This window comes from Somniosus microcephalus, chromosome 5, assembly GCF_052327205.1.
Source record: "Somniosus microcephalus isolate GS21.2 chromosome 5, FLI_Smic_1.0, whole genome shotgun sequence".
Taxonomy (NCBI): Eukaryota; Metazoa; Chordata; class Chondrichthyes; order Squaliformes; family Somniosidae; genus Somniosus; species Somniosus microcephalus.
Genome location: NC_140991.1, coordinates 280,795,500 through 280,810,611, shown reverse-complemented (window position 1 = coordinate 280,810,611; position 15,112 = coordinate 280,795,500). Strand labels below are relative to the sequence as shown.

The 15,112-nt window shown below is 44.4% G+C and overlaps 1 protein-coding gene across 1 annotated transcript in view; it reads right to left on the bottom strand.

The window, feature by feature from the left end:
• Nucleotides 1–15,112, bottom strand: part of LOC147117761 (uncharacterized) — a 292,045-nt gene that overhangs the window by 18,000 nt on the left and 258,933 nt on the right. The window lies entirely within an intron of this gene.

Sequence of the window (15,112 nt, the reverse complement as noted above, 5' to 3'; positions counted from 1 at the left end):
TTGATCTCAGCCAGACAGTCCTCAGAAGCCACAAGCAGGCAATCAGAAACTTCTCATTACTGCATTGCCAGAGCGACTGAGCAGCGAGAACAGGTGTAACCAGCAACCAACAAGAGCTGACAAAACTTAACTTAGTAATTAGTCTGATGGGATGATGGGGTTGGGGATGTGCGAGGTAGAGGAGATCAAATACAATGTTCTTGAATTGTAACCCCTGCTCTTTCAGTCTCACATGTTATATTTTGGAATATGCAATAATTAAAACAGAAGGTGTGTTTAGACGTTTTACATTCAGCATTGAAGTGGTTTGAGATTGTTTTTTTTTGCATGGACAAACAGCAATCCAATGTTAATAGTCTGAGGAAGTGGGGGTCCAGACAGCCTTATGGAGAAGTAGCATTTATTTTAATCTTTGGGATAAGAAGGGACTGTTGGTATAACCCTTCTCATATCTGCTTTCATCTCCAAAAGCCAATTCTGTATCAAATATGGAATGATTTACTTTAATTCTTGAATGAAACTATATCCGGGAAATTCCTCGGAGCTGCTCCTGTTCCATAGATGTTAATTTGCTGGTAGTGAGGCGGTCAGTAACCTCTTAAGGAACGAGAGAAATAACTTGCATTGATATAGTGCCTTTCACAACCCAAAGCACCAAATGAAGTACTTTTGAAGTGCAGTCACTGTTGTAATGTAATAAATTTATGTAAATCTTGATCTTACCCCAGCTAGAACACCCAATGCAATTTTAACGGCCTAATAAGCAGGGCATCTGCTGAGGGTGACCCACTTAGTAAACCTGGAGGATAAGATGCGGAGGTCCTATAAGGTAAGTGTTATAGTATTCTTTGTGGGGCCTGGAGGAGCAGGCTATCTTAGAGTTGACAACTCTGGTTGAATATATTCCTGAAGGTTTCATCACATGACCACCTGCCTCCGATTGCCACGCCCCCATGTTCCCACAATTGGTCACCCAACACATCCATCCTCACGGTACACTGCCTTCCCTCGGCATTTAGAAAGAGAAAAGATTCTTCATTACCAAATTGGATGACTCTTGACTGTCAGTCAAACAGCCTTTTTTCCCATCAGCTGCAGCTCAGTTGGTAGCATCCTCGCCCCTGAGTCTGAAGGGCTGGGCTCAAGTCCCACTCAAGGGACTTGATCACAAAAATCTAGGCTGACACTCCAGTGCAGTACTGAGGGAGTGCTGCACTGTTGGAGGTGCCATCTTTCGGATGAGATGTTAAACCAAGGCTCTGCCTGCTCTCTCAGGTGGACGTAAACGATCCTGTAATGTATGTACCTTTAAGAGAGGAACTATCTTTTACAGCCCCTGTATACTGCAGTACCAGTAGTGACCACACCTGTATATAACACCGTGTAGTAATTTGTAGTTAGTTCCAGCATACCCTCTGTTCAGTAAACACCTGTTATTGCCGTTCTCCTGCAGTCCGTGTGTTATTTATACACGGACACTACAGTGGCGACGAGCAGGTTCGAACTCACCTGCAGTACTGCATCACCTCAGGGGGATCCATCTCTGAAAAGAAGCTTCTTGGAGGTCGAAGCCAGAGCAACGGGCGTCAACCGCGGGCAACCGCCCAGTGATCCATCGGAGTTCAGAGAATTGCAGGGGAGGCTGTGGAGAGCTGGGCTTGGTTCTCCAGTCAAGGTGTTCCAGCAAATCGGGCTGGTAGCAGGTAGCGCGCTGACCCTTCCCGGACTGCGGCGGGCTAGAGCTCGATCAAGCGGCTCTGCAAGGGGGCTGAGCAGCGTCGTCGGGAAGAAAAAGAGAGAGGGTGGAGCGCACAGGGCGCAGCCGGTACTCAAGAGCCGGGCAGCGTTAAAGAAAATAAAAAAGGGGGAAGGAAAAGAGACGCGCAGTGGACAGCGTCGAAGAAGAATAAAACGAAGAAAATTAATTAACCAAAGAGAGACGCGCAGAAAGCCGCGAGGCGCCGCCATTACTATTTAGAACGCTAGGAGCAGCGTTGGCAGCAGCGGGGGAAGAAGGAAAAGCGCGGGAGGCGCCATTTTAATCCATTGGGGAAGAAGGAAAAGTGCGGGAGGCGCCATTTTAAACCACCCAAGATGCCGAAGAGTGGCAGCATCACTGCTTTCGACAATGAAATAGAAGACTGGACCACGTATGTGGAAAGAATTGAAGTGTACTGCAAGGCAAATGAGGTGGCCGATGAAAAGAAGGTGTCGGTATTATTGAATTTGATGGGCGCGAGAATGTACGGCCTATTGCGGAATTTAATTACCCCAGCTAAACCAATGGAGAAAAGCTTTGAAGAGATTGTCAATATCTTACAGGAACATCTAAACCCTACACCGCTGCTGATAGCAGAAAGATTCAAGTTCCATAAAAGAAACCAGCACAAAGACGAAAGTAATGCTGACTATCTTACGGAACTACGCAAGTTATTGAAACACTGCCAGTTCGGAGCAGGACTGGCAGATACCTTAAGGGATAAGTTTGTCTGCGGGCTCCAGAGTGAAGGAACCCAGAAACAACTACTTTCGGAAAAGGACCTTACGCTAGAAAAGGCTTTCAGCGTTGCAGTATCCTACGAAGCAGCAGCACGGGGAGCTGCGGAAATACAACAGAAACCGCAAGAATATAGCACCAATGAAATGGCATATGGAGCAGAAAAGTGCTATCGCTGCGGCAGAACAACCCATGACCAGAAGGATTGCTGGTTTAAGGACAAAGTATGCAGGCAATGTGGAAAAGTGGGACACATAGCACGAGTCTGCAGGTCGGGAAAGAAAGCCAACACTAAAAGAACTACTAAGGAAAAGTACAAGAAAGTACAAAAGATGACGGACAGTAGTTCAGAAGATCAGAAGAGTGATAATGACTCCGGGAGCAGGAGACTAAGTTGTCTAAAGTTACACAACGTGATCGCAAAGGAGGATCACTGAACCATTTGGGTCACCCTTCATGATAGCAGGGTCCCAAGTAAAGATGGAATTGGACACAGGATCAGCCCTAACAGTCATGAATCGACGAGACTACGAGCGGCTATTCTCACACATACCCTTGAAGGACACGTCCATTGTCTTGAAGACATATATGGGGCAAAAAGTCTACCCCAGAGGAAAAATAAGGGTGCCAGTTAAATACAACGGCAAGGAAACACAGAAACTGTATCTATATATACTACAAGATGGAGGACCACCATTATTGGGACGTGAATGGATCCGAAAAATACAATTGGATTGGCATTCCATTCAGGCGCTAACTGTGGCTGACAAAAAGGATGACGACGTCACACCTGGACGACTGTCAAAAATTCTAACTGATGCGAAAGAAGTGTTCCAGCAAGGACTTGGGACTCTAAAAGGCATAACGGCAACGATAAAAATTGAAGATAACGCAAACCCAAAATTTTTTAAGGCCAGACCGGTACCGTATGCGATCCGCCCAGCCGTCGAAGCAGAGCTGGAGAGTCTGGAGCGTTCGGGTGTGCTGTCCAAGGTGGACTGGAGTGAGTGCGCCACAGCCATCGTTCCTGTAATGAAGAAATCATTGAGCAGCACGCCTGGGGAGCCGAAGAAGGTTCGCATCTGTGGGGACTTTAAGGTAACTGTGAACCCAGTCCTGCACACAGTACAATATCCACTTCCGCGGAAAGAAGATATTTTCGCCTCACTATCTGGAGGGAAACGCCTTACGAAGGTTGATCTGGCCCAAGCGTATCTACAAATGGAGGTAGAAGAAGCATCTAGAAAATACCTCACGATAAACACCCACAAAGGTCTTTACCAGTACAACCGACTGGTATTCGGGGTAGCATCAGCTCTGGCTATTTGGCAGAGGGCGATGGAACAAGTCCTGCAAGGGATCCCGGGGACCCAGTGTTATTTGGACGATATCCTGGTTACGGGCGAAAATGACAGTGAACACCTTGCCAACCTGGAGCAGGTGCTCACTAGATTACAAGAATATGGGCTACGAGCCAACCACCCCAAATGCAAGTTTTTCAGGAAACAAATCTCGTATTGTGGCCACGTGATTGATGAAGAGGGGTTACATAAGTCCCCAGACAAGATTGAGGCAGTAGTCAAGGCTCCAGCACTGGAAAATGTGTCGCAACTGAGGTCTTTCCTCGGGTTGGTGAACTACTACCATATGTTCTTGCCAAATTTATCTACAATTCTGCACCCACTGAACGCCCTGCTGCAAACTGGAGTAGCATGGAAATGGAGTGATGAGTGTAAGCGTGCCTTTCAGAAATGTAAATGCCTAATCACTTCAAAAGAAGTATTGGCCCACTACAATCCAACACTACCGATTCGGTTGGCATGTGATGCGTCTCCCTACGGCATTGGAGCGGTGCTGTCGCACAAATTCCTTGACGGTTCAGAGAGGCCAATAGCCTTTGCGTCACACTCGTTAACCTCAGCCGAGCGTAACTACGTCCAGATTGATAGGGAGGCCCTCAGCCTGGTGTGGGGTGTGAAGAAGTTCAATCACTATCTGCACAGGCAGAAATTCACCTTACTGACTGATCACCAGCCTCTTGTCTCCATTTTTAACCCAAAGAAGGGCGTTCCGGTGATGACGGCGCAACGGCTGCAAAGATGGTCCCTTTTTCTAGGGGCACATCAATACGAAATAGAGTATAAGGGCACGAAACAGCATGGAAATGCTGATGGGCTGTCGCGCCTGCCGCTGCCTACGGTGGAGGAAGCACCTGCAGTGGACCCTGTTGAGATATTCCATTCGACCATAGTCGAATGTCTACCTGTTACAAACTCAAGTATAGAGAAGGAAACCCGAAATGACCCGACACTCTCTCTGGTCTATGATTTGACGGTGAAGGGATGGCCAGCACATGGCGACTCACTGTGACCAGCATTCTCGCCAAGGAGAGAACAGCTGTCAGTGTGCCGGGGGACCTTGATGTGTGGATCCCGAGTGGTAATTCCACCCAAGTTGAGAGATAGAGTGCTCAATGAGCTTCATGAGGGTCATCTGGGAGGGGTAAAAATGAAGAGCCTAGCCAGGGCGTTTGTGTGGTGGCCGGGAATCGATAAAGAAATTGAGGAAATGACCAAGAGCTGCACAGGATGCCAGAAAGTCCAAAACGCTCCACCACAGGCCCCGCTACACCCATGGGAGTGGCCCTCATCTCCATGGCAACGGGTACACATTGATTTTGCTGGTCCATTTATGGGCTCAATGTTTTTAATCACCATGGATGCACATTCAAAATGGCCAGAGGTCATCAAAATGTCCTCCACCACCACGGAGAAAACTATTGTAGTCCTACGGACCATCTTTGCCAGGAATGGTTTGCCAGAACAGATTTGCTCCGACAATGGACCACAGTTTGTGTCCGAGGATTTCCAGAGGTTTTTGAGGAATAATGGGGTAAAGCATTACACATCCGTCCCATATCATCCAGCCACAAATGGATTGGCTGAGAGGTTTGTTCAAACCTTTAAAAAAGCAATAAAGGCGATGTATAACGACAACATACCACTGCAACACAAGGTGGATAATTTCTTGTTTGCTTACCGGAATGCGACACATGCAGTCACCAACCAAGCTCCATCCATGATGTTCTTTAACCGAAGGTTAAGATGTCGCCTGGATTTGCTCAAACCAAACATAAGACGAGATGTTGAGAATAAGCAATTCCAGCACATCAATGAGAAGCCAACCAAGAGCTTCAAGATAGGGCAACCAGTCTTGGCCCGCGACTGCCGAACAGAAAAATGGCAGCCAGGAACGATATGCACACGGCAGGGACCACTAATGTACACAGTGGACATTGGTGAGAGCATCGTGAGGCGCCATGCTGACCAGATTCTAGAGTCACAGGAACAAGTCAAACCCATGCCACGATCATACGTACCTGGTGATGAACCCGAAGTACAGATTGCGTCTACTTCAGAATCAGTGGTATTGGAAGCTGACGAACCAACCAATGACAATGAGCCAGAATCGACTCCGCCGCAAGAACAGGATACTCGAGAAAGGCGCTATCCAGACAGGATCAGGAAGCCTCCTCAAAGACTGAATTTATAAATGATTACTTTCAGCTGATGTATATAGTACAAAGAAAATTGTAATTGTAATTACTTATTATTTAATTGTTAAATGAATGTTATGTACTGTTTATCTAAAAGGGGAGGAATTGTAATGTATGTACCTTTAAGAGAGGAACTATCTTTCACAGCCCCTGTATACTGCAGTACCAGTAGTGACCACACCTGTATATAACACCGTGTAGTAATTTGTACAGTTAGTTCCAGCATACCCTCTGTTCAGTAAACACCTGTTATTACCGTTCTCCTGCAGTCTGTGTGTTATTTATACGCGGACACTACAGATCCCATGGCACTATTTCGAAGAAGAGCAGGGGAGTTATCCCTGGTGTCCTGGCGAATATTTATCCCTCAATCAACATTACTAAAAAAAAGATTATCTGGTCATTATCACATTGCTTTTTGTGGGAGATTGCTGTGCACAAATTGGCTGCTGTGTTTCCTACATTACAACAGTGACTACACTTCAAAAAGTACTTCATTGGCTGTAAAGCACTGTAATAGAGCCATCTGGTGGACTACTGATGTATATAATAATAAAGCCAGTTCTTACCAGAAGCCATGTTGTGCTGTTGTATATATATGCTGTGTCTCAAGATGTCACAGAATTGGAGATGAGGATGCAATTGCGGATTCCCTAGCTGAAATTTTTGTTGGAGAATAATCCTGCCAGCTGACGGAGGGACTGTTAAGAGTTTCTTCGTTTTGCAGAAAAACTTAAAAATCCAAGGTAAATTTCAAGCACACGTGGCTGAACTGTCGACGTTGCCACAGTCCAGATGGCCGTGCCTATGGGAATAATAGGGCGCTTGGTTGAGTTTCATCATGACCGAGAGACTTTTGGAGCATATGTGGAGCAGCTAGAAATGTTTTTCACCGTGAATAGTATCTTTGAAGTCCCCAATGATGTAAACCGTAACTGGGCGGGTTTAGAAATGAAACGGGCTATTTTTTTGAATGAAGCAGGCCCCGAGGTGTTTGAAACCCTGAAAAATTTGCTTGTTCCCGCCAAGCCGAAGGACACGCCACTGAAAGAGATCCTAACCAAGTTATAACAGCACTACAGTCCTGACCCCCTGGAAATTGCTGAAAGTTATCATTTTGGAAGACGTGATCAATTAAATGACGAGGGTATCAGTGAGTACATTGTAGCTTTAAAAAAGCTATCCATTCACTGTCATTTCGGAAACTTTCAGGATCAAGCTTTGTGTGACCGCTTTGTTTGAGGGTTGTAAAATGAACATATCAGAAGGTTGTTGACAACCCCTAACTTGACATTTGACTTAGCTTATCAGACAGCTATGTACTGTAGATGGATATGGCCGACCGATACTCCCGAGAGTACCACGCCATTTCTAGTCGTCAGACAACCGAGGTGAATCGGCTGCAGGCTAAAAGTAAAAGGCAGTTGGGCCCCAAGGCCTCAGCAACTGGCCAAGGTAACAGTGCATGGAAGTCGTGCTATCGGTGCCTGGAACAACACATCGCTCAAAGCTGTCCATATGTGAAGGCAGAGTGTTTCTACTGCAACAAAACTGGGCATCTTACAAAGACGTACCGACAGAAGAGTAAACCAACTGGCAATACTAGAAGTAGAAATCACCAGACACTACATACCATGGCAGAGCAGCAGCAGGACAAGGAGTTTCTGGAGATTTACATCATCAGAAGCACAAAGGTATCTAACAGCAATTCGCGAGGTATCGTCATTCAAGTAGATATCGCAGGAACCAGGATACCCATGGAAATTGACACTGGTGCATCTGTGAGCGTAGTATCGGAATCACTATATCGTGACAAGTTGCGTGATTATTGACTAGAGAAATCGAAGGTAGAGCTGCGAGGCTACTCAGGAGAGGAAATCCCTGTAGAAGGAAGTGTCACCATACCAGTGAAATACAACGAACAATGTTTTTGCTTGCCTCTCATAGTAGTAGCAGGAAACAAGCCTGCCTTGATAGGTAGAAATTGGTTGGGATCACTGAAGCTGGATTGGAATGAGATTTTTTGTGTGAAAGCGAAATTTGCATTGAAAGATGATGTAATCAAACAGCATCCAAAGGTGTTCAGCGAAATGGGCAGTCCGATCCAAGACTTCAAGGCGAGTGTCAGAGTGCAGAAGGACTCAAGACCAGTTTACTGCAAGCCACGTCCCGTACCATACGCACTCAAGGAGAAAGTTGAGCAAGAACTCAAAAGACTAGAAACTGAGGACATTATCTCTAAGGTAGATCTGAGTAATTGGGCTACACCCATTGTTGTTGTACCTAAGTCAGATGGTAAGGTAAGGTTGTGTGGTGTGGTAAACCAGGTTCTAGAGTGTAATCTACCCAATACGTTGCCAAATGTGGATGATTTGTTCACAACGCTGACAGGTGTTCAGAAGAGTTCACACAGTTCATGAGCAGAAACGGTGTGAAACATACCGAAGTTCCACCGTACCACCCTGCTTCAAATGGTGCAGCAGAGCGCACAGTACAAATTGTCAAACTTGCCCTCATCAAGCAAATGTTGGATCCAAATCCAAAGAAACATCAGTTGTCATTGGACCACAAACTAGCAAATTTTCTGATTACCTATCGAAATACTCCTCATACCACTACTGGTAGACAACCAGCAGAGTTGTTTCTCAAACGACAGCCACAAATCAGGTTCTCGTTGTTAAAGCCAAACTTGGTACAGTCCGTAGAAGAGAAACAATCAAGGCAGAAAGAGAGTCATGATAAAGGTAGAGTTAGAGAGAGAAGTGTGAAGTTGAACCAGAAGGTTAGAGTGAAGAACCATCACCATAAATGGTTAAAGTGGTTACCAGGAAGAGTAGTGAAGATATGGGGTCCTCGCATATATTTGGTCAAGATGTTTGATCATGGAAAGGTTAGGTTTGTTCACGTTGATCATATCTTATCTACAGATGTGGAAGGAGTTGAAAGCTGGGATGATTCAACTTATGCTGATGAGTCAGATAGTCTTGTTACAAGTAGAGTACCAGTAGCAAATCCTACATCAGACGTACCAGAAACAAGTCCAAGAAAAGATCAGAATTTAAGTCTGAGCCTGAACCAGGCAGACAAACAGTCTGAAAGTGTAGAGAGTCCAACTGTAGATCAAGTCAGCCCTTGGAGAAAAGTTCTCTGCAGGCTCAGCCTAGAATGAGTCGAAGTCCTACAACAAGATCTGAAAGTTCTGTTCAAGAAAGAAGGTATCCTCTTCGAAACAGAAAACCAGTGGTTAAGTTTAATCTGTAAATATGGAGACTAAGTTCATATCTTTTGTTTGTGTTACAGAATACCAAGAGCTGTGTATACCATGCAAGTCATGTACAATGATTATTTGTTATCATTAACTTCTTCAATAAAGAGGGAGAAGTGTAATAAAGCCACCTGGTGGACTACAGATGTATATAATAATAAAGCCATATGCAGTACAGTTCTTACTGGAAGCCATGTTGCACTGTTGTATATATATGCTCTGTCCCAAGATATCACAAGCGCCTTGGGATATCTGGTAGTCATGAAAGGCACTATATAAATGCAAATCTTTCTTTTTTTCATCTCCAATGTTTTTATAACTAGTAAACAAAAGTATTCAAATGAAATGAAATAAAACACACAATTTTTTTTAATGCCCAGGCCGCCCAATCTTCGTGGGTCAAAAGGCGGTGAGTTACCTTTGGGCGTTGTTTTGCACAGGACGTAAATGACCCGGCCGTTCAATTGGATGGCCCAGGAATTAAAATTCCTCCTTTGGCCTAAATTTAAATTGGGAGGTGGGGGCTTCAAAGCGGTTGGGAAACCCAGAAGAACAGGTTTCCCGCAGGCCCTGCCGAATTTAACGACAGGGCCTGATTTGCAACTGAGGCCTCTGTTTTCTGCCAGATGCATGGCCAGATTAAGAGGCTGGCTGGTTGCAGGCGGGTAGGCCTGCGACACTAGGCCGCAGAGAGGAGGGAGGGAGGGATCGCGTGTGGGCCGGGAGGCAACCAGAGGAGCACGGGGGGTGGGGGGGAGCGGTGGCTGGAAGAGCAGTAGAGGGTATGTCGGCAAAGATTGGGAACCGAAGGAGCAAGGTGGGGGGGGGGGGGGGGGGGGCGTTGTCGGCAACGATTGGGGGCCGGAGCGCATAGAGGAGCAGGGGAGAGACAGACTACATTGGAGGGATGGAGGCCTCATGAGGAAGACTGGAGGCCTTGTGGGGGTGCCTCCAATCACAGGGGGTAGGTGAGGCAGGGACACTGGATCCAGGAGGTAAGTGTAAAGGCACGTACCTTCTGGATCCAGCAGTCTTCGCCTTACTTTAGCTGGCGGGTTTCCCGAGGCCTGCAAACCCGGCCAGCCACTGTTAAATTCAAAATGGAGGTTAAATCAGAGACTTCCAGCTTCCTTATAATATTTAAATGGATGACCCGTCCGGCCTCCGTTAAAAGCGGAAGTGGGTGGGTTGGAGGCAGGTTCTGGTCGGGATACAGATTTTTAACACTTTAACTTCCCACATGGCCCCAACCCACCCGTTTTTTATGTTAAAATTCCCACCATTATGTCTGCACAACAGTTGACTCAGTTCATACAGTGCTGAACTTCCAGTCACTGCCACACGAGGGAGCTAATGTGCTACATGGGTTAAGTGCCATTCAATTACATACATTAGTTTAACTTATAATAGCTAGTGGCTTGTAAAATTAAATTTTTAAATCCGTCTGCTTCCATTGAGGGACACAACTAATGTTTTATATTGGTTTTGAATTAATTATTTGACCATTCACTGATTGAGAGGCTGGGCTCTACCAGTGTCACTGGTAACATATCTAAGAGCAATAGCGATTTTTATTTGAGAAAGACTCTACGGGCCTTTAGGTTTAACCTTTAATATAATGTTTCTAACCATAAAAAAAAATCAAAAATTTAATACAGAGAAAACATACATTTTAGTCACGGTCACTTTCAATAAGAATGAGTTAGAGGACAGAGGGACAGGGTTGTGGGTGATGCCTTCAAATACATGTGTCAAATTCTCTTTTGCCAATCATGGGTGGCATGGGGATCACAGTGCACGATTAAGACAGGACGTTCAATTCGTGCTGCCTGATGATTTCCATGATTGCTGTATGCAGCCAACACCACCCGCGCTGTTCATTGGCTGCAGACATCAGCAAGGGGCCCTATATCACGAGTTGCTAGCGCTGCTTAAAGGTAGCCTGCACCTCTTAAAGGGGAGGTGAATTGTGGCTGCTGGAAGTGGTGTCAGGAGGTTAATTGCTTTTTTTCAAGATGGCTCAAACTGCGAGAGAGCGTGCACCAAGGTTTCCTGTTTATAAGAATTTAAGAATTAGGAGCAGGAGTAGGCCATACGCCCTTCGAGCCTGCTCCGCCATTCAATAAGACCATGGCTGATCTTCTACCTCAACTCCACTGTCCCGCCCGATCCCCATATCTCTCGATTCCCCTAGAGTCCAAAAATCTATCTTAGCCTTGAATATACTCAACGACTCACCTTCCACAGCCCTCTGGGGCAGAGAATTCCAAAGATTCACAACCCTCTGAGTGAAGACATTCCTCCTCATCTCAGTCCTAAATGGCCTACCCCTTATCCTGAGACTATGCTCCCTAGTTCTAAACTCTTCAGCCAGGGGAAACAATCTCTCAGCATCTACCTTGTCAATCCCCCTCAGAATCTTATGTTTCAAGGAGCTCACCTCTCACTCTTCTAAACTCCAGAGAGTATAAGCCCAATGTACTCAATCTCTCCTCATAGGACAACCCTGTCATCCCAGGGATGAATCTAGATGCACCACCTCAAATTAAAAAGCAGAACGTCAAAGGTAATAATTTCTGGATTGTTACCTGATCCACGCGCAAACTGGCAAAGGGACAAGCAGATCAGAGAGTTAAATGCGTGGCTCAAAAAGTGGTGTGGGAGGAAGGGGTTTCAATTCATGGGGCATTGGCACCAGTACTGGGGAAAGAGGGAGCTGTTCCATTGGGACAGTCTCCACTAAACCAGGTTGGGACCAGTGCCCTGGCGAATCGAATAACTAGGGCTGTAGATAAAGATTTAAACTAAAAAGGGGGGGGGAGGGGTCAGGTGAGGGGAAATTTAGAAATCTAAAGAGAAAAGTCAAGGCAATGAAGCAGTGTAGCGATCTGAGTAAAGATAAGCAGAGTGTGTCAGGAAGGGACAAAGAGTTTAACAGTAAAAGTACATCAGCGAATAAGGTGAAAGCAGGGAATAATGGTTAAAAAGTTCAAATTAAAGGCTCTTTATCTGAATGCATGAAGCATTCATAACAAGATAAATGAATTAGTGGCACAAATAGAGATAAATGGCTTTGATCTAATAGCCATTACAGAGACATGGTTGCAAAGTGACCAAGGTTGAGAGCTTAATATTCCAGGGTATTTGGCATTTAGAAAAGACAGGCAGAATGGAAAAGGAGCGGGGTAGCCCTGATAATAAAGGATGACATAAGGACAGTCAGGAGAAAGGATCTTGGCTCAGAAGGTCAGGAAGTAGAATCAGTATGGGTAGAGATAAAAAATAATAAGGGGCAGAAAACACTGGTGGGACTAGTTTATAGGCCACCAAACAGTAGCTATAACATTGGACAGAGTTTTAATCAGCAAATAACAGGAGCTTGTAACAACGGTAATACAATAATCATGGGGGACTTTAATCTTCATATAGATTGGGCAAATCAAATTGGCAAAGGTAGTCTGGAGGACGAGTTCATGGAATGCATTTGACAGAGTTGAACATCCTAGAACATTACATCATGGAACCAACCAGGGAACAGGCTATTTTAGATCTTGTTTGTGTAATGTGACAGGGTTAATTAGTAATCTCAAAGTAAAGGATCCTCTGGGGAAGAGTGATCATAATATGATAAAATTTCACATTGAGTTTGAGAGTGAAATACTTCAGTCGAAAACGTGAGTCTTAAACTTAAATAAAGCCAATTACATAGGTATGAGGAGCGAGTTAGCTAAGGTAGATTGGGAAATTAGATTAAAAGGTATGATGGTAGATAAGCAGTGGCAAACATTTAAAGAAATATTCCAAAATTCTCAATGAATATACATTCCATTGAGAAATAAAAACTCCATGGGAAAAGAGATCCATCCATGGCTAACTAAAGAAGTTAAGGATAGTAGTAGATTAAAAGAAGAGGCTTATAATGTTGCGAAGAATAGTAGTAAGCCTAAGATTTGTGATAGCTTTAGAAACCAGCAAAGGATGTCCAAATAATTGAGAAAATAGAATGAGAGTAAACTAGCAAGAAATATAAAAACAGATTGTAAGAGCTTCTATAAGTATGTAACAATGAAGAGAGTAGAAAAAGTAAGCATTGGTCCCTTAGCGGCTGAGACAGGTGAAATTATAATGGGGAATAAGGAAATGGCAGAGACTTTAAATGAATATTTTGTATCTGTCTTCACAGTAGAAGACACAAAAAGCACACCAAAAATAGTGGGGAACCAAGGGCTAATAACAGTGAGGAACTTAATGTATTTAATATCAGTAGACAAAAAGATGTGAAATTAATGGGACTAAAATCTGACAAATCCCCTTAACCTGATGGCCTAGGGTTCTAAAAGAGATGGCTGCAGAGATAGTGGATGCATTGGTTGTGATTTTTCAAAATTCCCTAGATTCTAGAATGGTCCCAGCAGATTGGAAGGTAGCAAATGTAATCCCGCTATTCAAGAAAGGAGCGAGAGAGAAAACAGGCCAGTTAGCCTAATATCAGTCATCAGATAAATGCTGGAATCCATTGGTAATGGGGCACTTAGAAAATCATAATATGATTAGGCAGAGTCAACATGGTTTTACGAAAGGGAAATTGTGCTTAACAAATTTATTAGTTTTTTGAGGATGTAACTAGCAGGGTAGATAAAGGGGAACCAGTGGATGTAGTATATTTGGATTTCCAAAAGGCATGCGATAAGGCACCACATAAAAGGTTGCTATGCAAGATAAGGGCTCATGGGGTTGAGGGTAATATATTCACATGGATAGAGGATTGGTTAATGGACAGAAAACAGAGTAGGGATAAACAGGTAATTTTCAGGTTGGCAGGCTGTAACTAGTGGGGTGCCGCAAAGATCAGTGCTTAGGCCTCAGCTATTTACAATCTATATTAATGACTTAGATGAAGGGACTGAGTGCAATGTATCCAAGTTTGCTGATGATACAAAGTTAGGTGGGAAAGTAAGCTGTGAGGAGGACACAAAGAGCCTGCAAAGGGATATAGACAGGTTAAGTGAATGGGCAATAAGGTGGCAGATGGAGTAAAATGTGAGGAAATGTGAGGTTATTCACTTTGGTAGGAAAAATAGAAAAACAGAATATTTTTTAAATGGTGAGAAACTATTAAATGTTGGTGTTCAGAGAGATTTATGTGTCCTCATACAGGAAACAGAGAAAGTTAGCATGCAGGTACAGCAAGCAATTAGGAAGGCAAATGGCATGTTGGCCCTTATTACAAGGGGGTTGGAGTACAAGAGTAGGGAAGTCTTACTACAATTGTGCAGGGTTTTGGTGAGACCACACCTGGAGTACAGTGCACAGTTTTGGTCTCCTTATCTGAGAAAGGACAATAATGCACTAGAGGTCTTGGTGCAAGACGGAGAGAGAAGGGGAGACATCCTATATCTACAGTGGGGGGACAGGAGGCCCTCGAGACATATGCTCAGGAGGCAGTGGGAGGAAGTAGCGGCGGAGGTCCTTGCCTGGAGTGTTGCTCCAAGAACATAGATGCAGTGCAGGAAGTAGGTTTGATTATTATATTTTATGCATAAATAATAATATATTTTATTGTCAATATGACTTCATAGAGCCACAAGCTTTATTTTCCTGCTGAAGAACTATCCAGAGTTTTGAGAAATTGCATAGAAATTAAATGTTATTGTCCTAGCAAAAGATACAATCACAATAACTGATCAGCAGGCTGTATTATGCTGCACAGAAAAGTAATGTGCTCACCTGGTTCTGGTTGTACTGCAAACATATGACTGATTTGAAATTTTGATGTGAGCAGAAAGTATACTTC